We start from the raw sequence: 10,530 nt of genomic DNA, 5'->3' as shown, positions 1-10,530 counted from the left end.
GTGATTGAGAAGATATGATTTGAAAAACATTTTAAAAAGATTTGATTTTAAAAATTAATAACTTGGCTAACAAGAAAAGATATGATTCAAACATTAAACCTTTCTCAACAGAAAAGGCAACATACTTGAAATGTTGAATCAAATCATTGATTGATAGCAAGTATTTTTTAAAAATGGAAAGAAATTGAATTTGAAAAAGATTTGATTGAAAAGATGTGATTTGAAAAAGATTTGATTTTGAAAAGATTTTGAAAACTGAAAAAAATTTGATTTGAAAACAAAATCTTCCTTCTTGTGCCATCCTGGCGTTAAACGCCCAGAATGGTGCACATTCTGGCGTTTAACGCCCAAACCACTACCCTTTTAGGCGTTAAACGCCCAGCCAGGCACCCTGGCTGGCGTCTAAACGCCAGTTTGCCTTCCTCACTGGGCATTTTGAACGCCCAGCTTTTTCTGTGTAATTCCTCTGCAGTATGTTCTGAATCTTCAATTCCCTGTATTATTGACTTGAAAAGACACAAATTAAGAATTTTTTGGATTTTTAATAAATTGACTTGAAAAGACACAAATTAAAAATATTTTTGGATTTTTAATAATAAGGAATAATCAAAATGCAACTAAAATCAAATAACAATGCATGCAAGACACCAAACTTAGCAGTTTGTATACTACTGAAGCTAACAACATGAGAATACATATGAGACACATAAACACTCAAGTCAAGAGAATTTAAAAATCAGAGCAATGAAATGATCAAGAACAACTTGAAGATTAATGAAGACACATGCATGAATGCAAGAAGAACAGAAACATGCAATTGACACCAAACTTAAAATGAAACACTAGACTCAAAAAGAAACATAAAATATTTTTGGTTTTTATGATTTTGTAAAATTTTTTTTGGATTTTTCGAAAATTAAGTGGAAAAAGAAAATAAAGGTATCAAAATTCTTAATGAGAATTCCAGGAATCATGTAATGTTAGTCTAAAGCTCCGGTCCAGGAATTAGACATGTCTTACTAGCCAGCCAAGCTTTAAGTGAAAGCTTCGGTCCACAACACTAGACATGGACAATGGCCAGCCAAGCCTTAGCAGATCATTGCTCCAACAGCAAGATTGATAGAAATCAACATGATGATAAGAACATCACCTTGAAACACTAGGATTCATTCTTAAGAACTCTGAAGAAAAATACCTAATCTAAGCAACAAGATGAACCGTCAGTTGTCCATACTCGAACAATCCCCGGCAACGGCACCAAAAACTTGGTGCACGAAATTGTGATCTCTTCTTTTCACAACTCAAATAATCTCCGGTGATGAATCCAAAAACTTGGTGTTCAATACCATGGCATAAACACAACTTTGCACAACTAACCAGCAAGTGTACTGGGTCGTCCAAGTAATAAACCTTATGCGAGTAAGGGTCAATCCCACAGAGATTGTTGGTATGAAGCAAGCTATGGTCACCTTGTAAATCTTAATCAGGCAAACTCAAATGGTTATGAATAATGAATAAAACATAAAGGTAAAGATAGAGATACTTATGTAATTCATTGGTGGAAATTTTAGATAAGCGTATGGAGATGCTTTGTCCCTTCCGTCTCTCTGCTTTCCTACTATCTTCATCCAATCCTTCTTACTCCTTTCCATGGCAAGCTGTATGTAGGGTTTCACCGTTGTCAGTGGCTACCTCCCATCCTCTCAGTGAAAATGTTCAACGCACCCTATCACGGCACGGCTATTCAGCTGTCGGTTCTCGATCATGTCGGAATATAATCCAGTGATTCTTTTGCGTCTGTCACTAACGCCCCACAATGGTGAGTTTGAAGCTCGTCACAGTCATTCATTCATTGAATTCTACTCAGAATACCACAGACAAGGTTTAGACCTTCCGGATTCTCTTGAATGCCGCCATCAGTTCTAGCTTATACTACGAAGATTCTGGTTAAAGAATCCAAGAGATATCCACCCAATCTAAGGTAGAACGGAGGTGGTTGTCAGGCACACGTTCATAGGTGAGAATGATGATGAGTGTCACGAATCATCACATTCATCAAGTTGAAGAACAAGTGATATCTTAGAACAAGAACAAGCGGAATTGAATAGAAGAACAATAGTAATTGCATTAATACTCGAGGTACAGCAGAGCTCCACACCTTAATCTATGGTGTGTAGAAACTCCACCGTTGAAAATACATTGGGCGTTTAACTCCCATCCTTGTGCCAGTTCCGGCGTTTAACGCTGGGAATTCTGATGGTGACTTTGAACGCCGGTTTGGGCCATTAAATCTTGGGCAAAGTATGGACTATCATATATTTCTGGAAAGCCCAGGATGTCTACTTTCCAACGCTTTTGAGAGCGCGCCAATTGGGCTTCTGTAGCTCCAGAAAATTCATTTCGAGTGCAGGGAGGTCAGAATCCAACAGCATCTGCAGTCCTTTTCAGCCTCTGAATAAGATTTTTGCTCAGGTCCCTCAATTTCAGCCAGAAAATACTTGAAATCACAGAAAAACACACAAACTCATAGTAAAGTCCAGAAAAGTGAATTTTAACTAAAAACTAATAAAAATATACTAAAAACTAACTAGATCATACTAAAAACATACTAAAAATAATGCCAAAAAGCGTACAAATTATCCGCTCATCACTTGACCAATCAATCCTTGTGGGATTCGACCTCACTCTATTGTGAGTTTTACTTGACGACAATTCAGTATACTTGCCGAAGGAAAATTTGTTGAGAGACAAGTTTTCATGCATCACTCCACTCCTATCAATGATGCTTTTTCCATTTGATAGCTTGCATGCAGTATCTGGAGTAGTTTCTTGGTATGCACCTGTAGCTAATTATCTAGTTAGTCATACCTTCCTTCCCAATTTTACTAAGCATTAGAAGGACAAGCTAAAAAGTGAGTCCAAAAATTATATGTGGGATGACCCATATTTGTGGAGGTGTGGTGCTGACCAGGTAATTAGAAGGTGTGTGTCCCAATTAGAATTCCAGTCCATTTTAGAAGCCTGCCACTCCTCTGCGAGTGGAGGACATTTTGGCCCTCAAAGAACAGCTCAAAAAATTTTAGACAGCGGATTCTGGTGGCCTACTCTTTTTAAAGATACTACTGCCTTTTTTAAATCTTGTTCCCCATGCCAAAGGTTTGGGAATATATCCAAGAGGGATGAGATGCCTTAACAAATTATTCTATTCTGTGAAATTTTTTATGTTTGGGGCATTGACTTCATGGGTCCATTTCCAAACTCTAGTGGTTACCTTTATATACTGTTAGCTGTAGATTATATCTCTAAATGGGTGGAGGCAATTTCTACCCGTACTAATGATGCTAACACTGTTGTCTCCTTTGTTAGAAACCATATTATTTGTCGTTTTGGATCACCACGAGCAATCGTGAGTGATCAAGGCAGTCACTTTTGTAACAGGAGATTACCAGGACTACTGAAGAAGCATGGGATTGTTCACAAGGTAGCAACAGCCTACCACCCCCAGACCAATGGACAAGCAGGGGTGTCTAACCAAGAAATAAAGCCCATTCTGGAGAAGATAGTCAAGCCTCATAGGAAGGACTGGAGCACCAGACTGGTTGATGCGCTCTGGGCATATCGGACAGCGTACAAGACACCCATTGGGATGAGCCCCTTCCGCCTAGTATACAAAAAGGCTTGCCACCTCCCAGTGGAGGTGGAACACAAAGCTTTCTGGGTTGTGAGAGAATGCAACATGGGATTTGAGAAGGCTGGTGGTGAAAGGAAGCTACAACTGGCAGAACTGGAGACCCTTTGACTCGATGCATATGACAATTCCAGACTGTACAAAGAGAAAGTGAAAGCTGTGCATGACAAGCATATCAAGAGGAGAGAGTTTAGACCTGGGGATCTAGTTCTCCTTTACAACTCAAGGCTGAGGCTCATGCCAAGCAAGCTGAGATCAAGGTGGAAAGGACCCTACAGAGTAGAGAGGGCAGAGCCATATGGAGTCTTCTACCTGAGTCATCCTTCTAATTCTACTTTCATCAAGGTCAATGGACATCACTTAAAGCTATATCATGGTGAGAAGATGAAGGACAACAAGGAGATAGAGATCTTCCTATTGGAGGATCCACCAACAGCAGAAGACTGAGCTAGTGGACCGTCCAACTTAAGGACGTTAAAGAAAAGTGCTAGGTGGGAGACAACCCACCATGGTACGATCTTTCCTTTTTATTCTTAACTTTATTTTCTTTTGTTTTTCTCAGTGGCCATTCATAATTTCTACATTCTTAGCTACAAATTGCATTCTGCATAAAAAAAAAGTGGCAGAAAGTTACGTGGAAGCAGTGCAGAAAGTATGCCAATCACACAAGCATCATCAAGCGTATGCATACACCACGCGTACGCATCACCTAAGATTTTGACATATCACGCGTATGCGTCAATGAGGCACACGCGTGACCCAGCAAAATCAATGTCAAAGGTGTATTGGCCGAAAGTTATGCTGGCTTGGTGCTGGCACTATGCCCGAGGCACAAAATGTATCACGCGTACGTGTACCTGACGCGTGCGCATCGTTTTCAAAATCTGCACTTCCACGCGTGCGCGTTCCTGATGCGCACGCATCGTAGGCCATTTTGGGACACACCCCAAAACGAACAGAGAGTTGTGCATGCGCAAGGCTACCTTTGAGTGAGTAGCACAAACACGCTCACGCGTACGCGTGACTAACGCTTACGCATCGCCTCCCTCTCTGCGCAATCCACACGAACGCATAGAGCACGCTTGCGCGTCGTTCGCGCAACATCACCGGAACACTGCGCCACCCACTTTTCTTATATTTTCTTTTCTAATTTTAATTTCTTTCTTCTTACTCCTTTCTTTATTTTCTCTCCATTTCTCTTCTTCTTCTTCTTTCCTTACTCTTTTCTTCTTCTTTTCTTTTCCCTCATATTTTCTCAATCCCACATTCTTCATCATCTCTCTCTTTATCATCTTCTTTATCAAGATTATTTTTTCTTCCCCTTTTACTCTTCCATTATTACTTTAATTTATGCTTTTTCTCTTTTTGCATTCTTTTACTTGGTGTTTGAAATCTGCTTGGGTGATTGTTTTCTTCCATAATTGCTTGTGGTTTATTAAGGAAGTTGTTTGACAATTATCACTAACTATTTTTGGGTTGCTTGCATGTTCAAATTTAATACTTTCAATAACATATTTACCACGCATGCTATGTGTTGTGAAAAAGCATGTATGGCATTGTGCAATTTTAAGTATTTTATCATTCTACTCTAATGCCTGTTTTTCATAAAACCCTTTCAACATTTTATTAATTGAATATAATTGTCAATACAAACGTAATTGTTAGTTTTTTACGAGTGATAATATATTTTGGCTATTGATGCTTGATCTATGCTACTCATACCTTTGCCGGCATGCTAATAAACATCTTGCATCTACTTGCCATAATATGCACTTGCTATATTTCCAGTGATGTCCTAATTACATGAAGTTGCAACCATGTGTTAACGACATCCTTCTTTACCTTGCCATTGATTATCACTTGTACTGTCCTCTTCCTTGCTTTAACCCTGGGCTTTACATGTTACTTTCTTTTCCCCGCTTCAGGATAGCCACCAAAAAGGCCAAAGAGAAGGCTGCTCCCAAACCATCGACAAGGAGAGGAACAAAAAGAGCACTCACTGTGGAACCATCCTCAACATCAGTCAAGCCATCAACAACGTGAGTCAAGAGGATCATCAAGGTCCATGAAACTGAGAATGCTTTTCCAGCAAGGGACACTACGCGGTTTACTAACCGCTACTGTGAGCAGATGTTCCCCATCCTGGTTGAGCGAAACTACAGCAATGAGCACCTACTCATCCTCCATTACAACATTGTTCTTCTTGTAGAGCCCCACATTGAGTGCAGACACTAAGGATTCTTACAAAGGCAGCCACGGCAGGTCAACCTTTTCATGGGTAGTTGAATTCTACTCTAATTTCCACATGCCAGCCCTGTAGTCTATCTATGTCTGTCAGAAGCAGGTCCCTATATCTGAAGAGGCCATTCAGTGAGCTTTTAGATCTCCCCCCTGCTCTAGAAGGATTGGACGCATACCAAGAAGCCTCTTTCAAGCGCCACACATACCAATTTGACTGGGACGACGTCCTTAGAGTTATAGCACTACCTGGCAGCCACTGGATCTATGGATATGATACACAGAAATTTGCCTCTCGACAAATTTCTTTCAACAAGTGCACTGGATTGTTGTCAAGTAAAAAGTCACAAAAGAGTGAGGTCGAATCCCACAGGGATTAGTAGATTGAGCAATTATAATTGGAGAACTATGCTAGTTGAGTGAAATCAAGATTGAAATTGGAATTTGCAGAATGTAAAATGGCGGAAAACTTAAATTGCAAGAAATTAAATGAACAGAAATTAAATTGTAAGAAATTAAATGACAGAATCTTAAATTGCTGGAAATTAAATGGGAAATGGGGAATGAAGCATGAAATTAAAGATTGCAGAAAGTAAATAGAATGGGTAAGATCAGAGATGGGGAAATCATTGGGTTTCAGGAGATATTGAATTCTCCAGATCAAATCATCTTCATCTCTTCCTCAATCAATGCATTCATTGACATTGCTTGGCAATCTTAGATGATTGGAACCCGGGTGTCTTGGCTCACCAATCTCTCTAAGCATGAACAATTGCCCAATGTCTTGATTTAACCGCTCATATCTATCCAAACCCCAATCTAATTCAATGTGAGAAAGCAATTCTAGCGTGAATTCTTCATTCCTCTCTCAAGGCTCCGAAGAATTCCATTTATGGATAGCTTCTCTCTCAAGACAACTATCCAATAGAATTAAGACCGAAATCTTTCTAACAAAAATCAAGAGAAAAGAAATAAGAAGAAGATGAAAACTACTATTGATCCATTGAATTACAATAGAGCTCTCTATCCCAATGAAGGGGGTTTAGTTGTTCATAGCTCTCAAAATGGAAATTACAATTGAAAGAAACATTCTGATTTCAAAAGTGCAGTAAGTAAGAAAAGCTACAAAGATGGAAAAATATGGTCCAAGTCCCCTTTCTAACTTAAATTCTAAACTATTTATACACTTTTTTCTATTGATCTTCAAGCCTTGAATTGGGCTTTTGGCCTTGATGGAATTGGGTTGAAGATGGCTCCAATTAGTTACCCCGGGTGTTAAGAAGAGATCTGTGTGAAATTTGGAATCCTGAAGCTTCACGTTTGAATCAACGTTTGAGGTCCAATGTTGACTCAAATGCCATTTGAATCAATTCGGGAAAAACCAAAAAGCTTGCTGTCATTGGCGTTTGATTCAACGTTGGAGGGCCAATGTCAGCTAACCCACTCGTACGCGTGCCTTGCGCGTCCGTGCAAAAGGGGCAAATATGCTAATCCACACGAAGCGTGCTTCACGTGTGCGCGTAGATGCAAATTTTTCACTTTACAGTTTTAAAACAAGGTTGGGGACGTTGGCTTCAGCGTTGGACCCCCAACGTTCCCTCCAACATTGGAGTTTTCACGCGTATGCGTACTCCACGCTTGCGCGTGCATTGGTGTTTTTTTTCATCCACGCGTACGTTGGAGGCTAGCGTTTGAGGTAACGTTGGACCTCCAATGTTCAATTGTGACACGTACGCGTGGATGGTCATTTTTTCCATTCCACGCGTGCGCGTGAGGCACGCTTGTGCGTGGATATAAAATTTTGCTCTTTTCACGCGTACGCGTCATAGACGTGTACGCATCACTCAAAATTCACTTAGCTCCAGAATTGAATTTTTCATCACCATGTTGGGGGTAACGTTGGATGTCCAACGCTACCTCAAACTTGGGCATCAGCATTGTTTACAGAGAAGTCCTCTATTTCTCTTCTAAGTTGGAGTCAACGTTGGTGGTCCAACTTGGCCACCAACGTTTCTTCCTCTTCATCCTTTCCATGCCCTGTCTTCAACCTTCCTCCGTGCCTTCCTTCACCTATCATCAACCAATAAATGGATCAAAGCTTTGCTAAAATCATGAGAGTTCTTATCATTCTTAGCATGCAAGCAATCATAGCATAAATAATCATGAAATTGCATCAAATTACTCATGGTTGATGGATTCTGGGCATGCATGAATTTCTACCCAAACGCCTTACTTATAACTCAAGAGAGTGCCTAAAACCTACCATAAACAAAGAAAAAGGCTAGTAAAACTAGCCTAAGATGCCCTAGCATCACACCATCAAACTTAAATCTTGCTTGTCCCTAAGCAAGTACTGAATTTATTAAGAAGAAAGAATGAAACAGAAGGGAGTATTCATATCAGCAAGCATTATTAACAGCTCATGGGATTTTATGCAGACATTGCAGTAGCTAACTTCTTATTGATCATTAAGTATAGAATGCCTCCTTCAAGCATCAATTAACACACTGCTATGACCGCTTATTATTTACTTATCCTTGGTAGTTGTTTTTCTTCATTTTCTTTTCCTATATAGTGTCCTCTCAGGTTCTGAATCAAAGGAAGTTGAAGCTCTGCCTCTTCTCCCTGTCATACAACTAATAGAGCACACAGAAAGAGATAAAATGAAGTGATTATTCTTGTTAGAGTAATTGTTAGTATGAGTGGTTCAATTTATCAAACAGTTAGTGGGTTAGTGAGCAGAATTGTAAGTAAATTCAAAGGAATAGAAAATAACGAGGGGATAGGGGGTGAGGAAGAAACTAAATAAACTGAAGGTAAATGACTAGATAAAATAAACAAACCAAGGAAAAATGCTCAATCTAGTGAACTTCTAACTTAATCATTGTTGATACAAAATCAATCCCCGGCAACAGCGCCATAAACTCGATGCACGAAAACTTGCGTCTCAACAAATTTTCCTTCGGCAAGTATACCGAATTGTTGTCAAGTAAAAACTCACAATAGAGTGAGGTTGAATCCCACAGGGATTGATTGGTCAAGCAACTTTAATTGGAAGAATATGCTAGTTGAGCTAAACAGAGTGTAGTTGATGTTGTAGGAAATTAAATGGCAGGAAAGTAAATTGCAGGAAATAAAGTGCATGATCTTAAATGGGGAATCGGGGAGATAAACATGAAAATAAATGGCAAAAAGTAAAGAGAATGGGTAAGATCAGAAATGGGAAATTTATTGGGCTTAGGAGATGTTGTATTCTCCGGATCAAATTCATTTTCATCTCTTCCTCAATCAAAGCATCTATTGATCTCCTTGGCAATCTTAAGTGATTGGATTCCAATTCCTTGGCAATCCAATCTCTCTAAGCTTGAACAATTGCCCAATTCCTTGATTTAAATTCTCATGGGAAGAGATGAAGTGTGGTCACTGATTATACCACATGTATTTCCAAATCAAAGTGTTGGGAGGATTACATGTCACTATATCCGCCCAGACCCCAATTTGGTCCAACATGAGAAAGCATTTCTAGCATGATCTTCTCATCCCCTTTTCTAAGGCTCAGAGGAGATCCAATTATGGAGAGTTTCTTTTCCAAGACAACTAACCAATTGAATTAAGATCGAAAGCTTTCTAGTAAATCAAAAGAGAAGAAAGAAGAAGAAGAATGAAAACTATAATTGATCCATCAAATTACAACAAAGCTCCCTAACCCAATGAAAGGGGTTTAGTTGTTCATAGCTCTATAAATGGAAAATGGCAGAAAAGAATACATCTTAGCTAGAAAATGCAGAAAAGTAAATATACAGAGGGTAGTTCTCTAAAGTGCAAAGCTTCTCTATAGTTCAAAACTATTCCTATATATACTACTCTTCTTGATCTTCTAGTGAGTTCTTCGAGTCTTGGATGTGGGCCTTAGATCTTGAGTTGAAGCAGTTATGATTTTTAGTGGGCTCAGCTTGCAGAAAAGTGTGAGTTAGGCATGGGCGTTAGTGATGTTAATATTAAGTGAGAATGTGGGTTCGAGAACGTTAGTGGCAATCACCTTTTTCACTAACGTTCCAACCCCATATAGTCCACGTTAACTTCAATGTTAGTGGCACTAACATGACCACTAACGTTGCCTTATGATCCTTCGCAAGCGTTATTGGGAATCACCTTTTCCAATAACATTGCATTGCGCCGCTTGTCCCTATGTTAGAGTTCATGTTAGTATAACAAACGTGACTCTTAATGTGGGCATGCCTCAGCTTCGAGAGCGTTAGTGACACTTACCTTTGTCACTAACACTCCAAATGCCCCTCTTTCCCACGTTAGAGTTCACGTTAACTAGGTTAACGTCGCCACTAACGTGGTAGTAAATGCCATCTCCAATGTTAGTGACAAAGGTGAGTGTCACTAATGTTGGCTCATCAATCTCAGCTCCACGTTAACTTTCACGTTAGTGGTCCTAACATGACCACTAACGTGGGCAATGCTAGCTTGATCCAACGTTAGTGACAAAGGTGAGTGTCACTAACGTTGGTATTGTCTTCCCTTCCAAGTTAGAGTTCACATTAACTAAGTTAACGTGACTCTTAACGTGGCCAATTGCCACTTTGTAGCATTAG

This window comes from Arachis duranensis, chromosome 3 (genome assembly GCF_000817695.3).
Source record: "Arachis duranensis cultivar V14167 chromosome 3, aradu.V14167.gnm2.J7QH, whole genome shotgun sequence".
NCBI classification, from domain to species: domain Eukaryota; kingdom Viridiplantae; phylum Streptophyta; class Magnoliopsida; order Fabales; family Fabaceae; genus Arachis; species Arachis duranensis.
The sequence above is the reverse complement of the archived record's forward strand: the minus strand, read 5'-3'. Positions refer to the sequence as shown.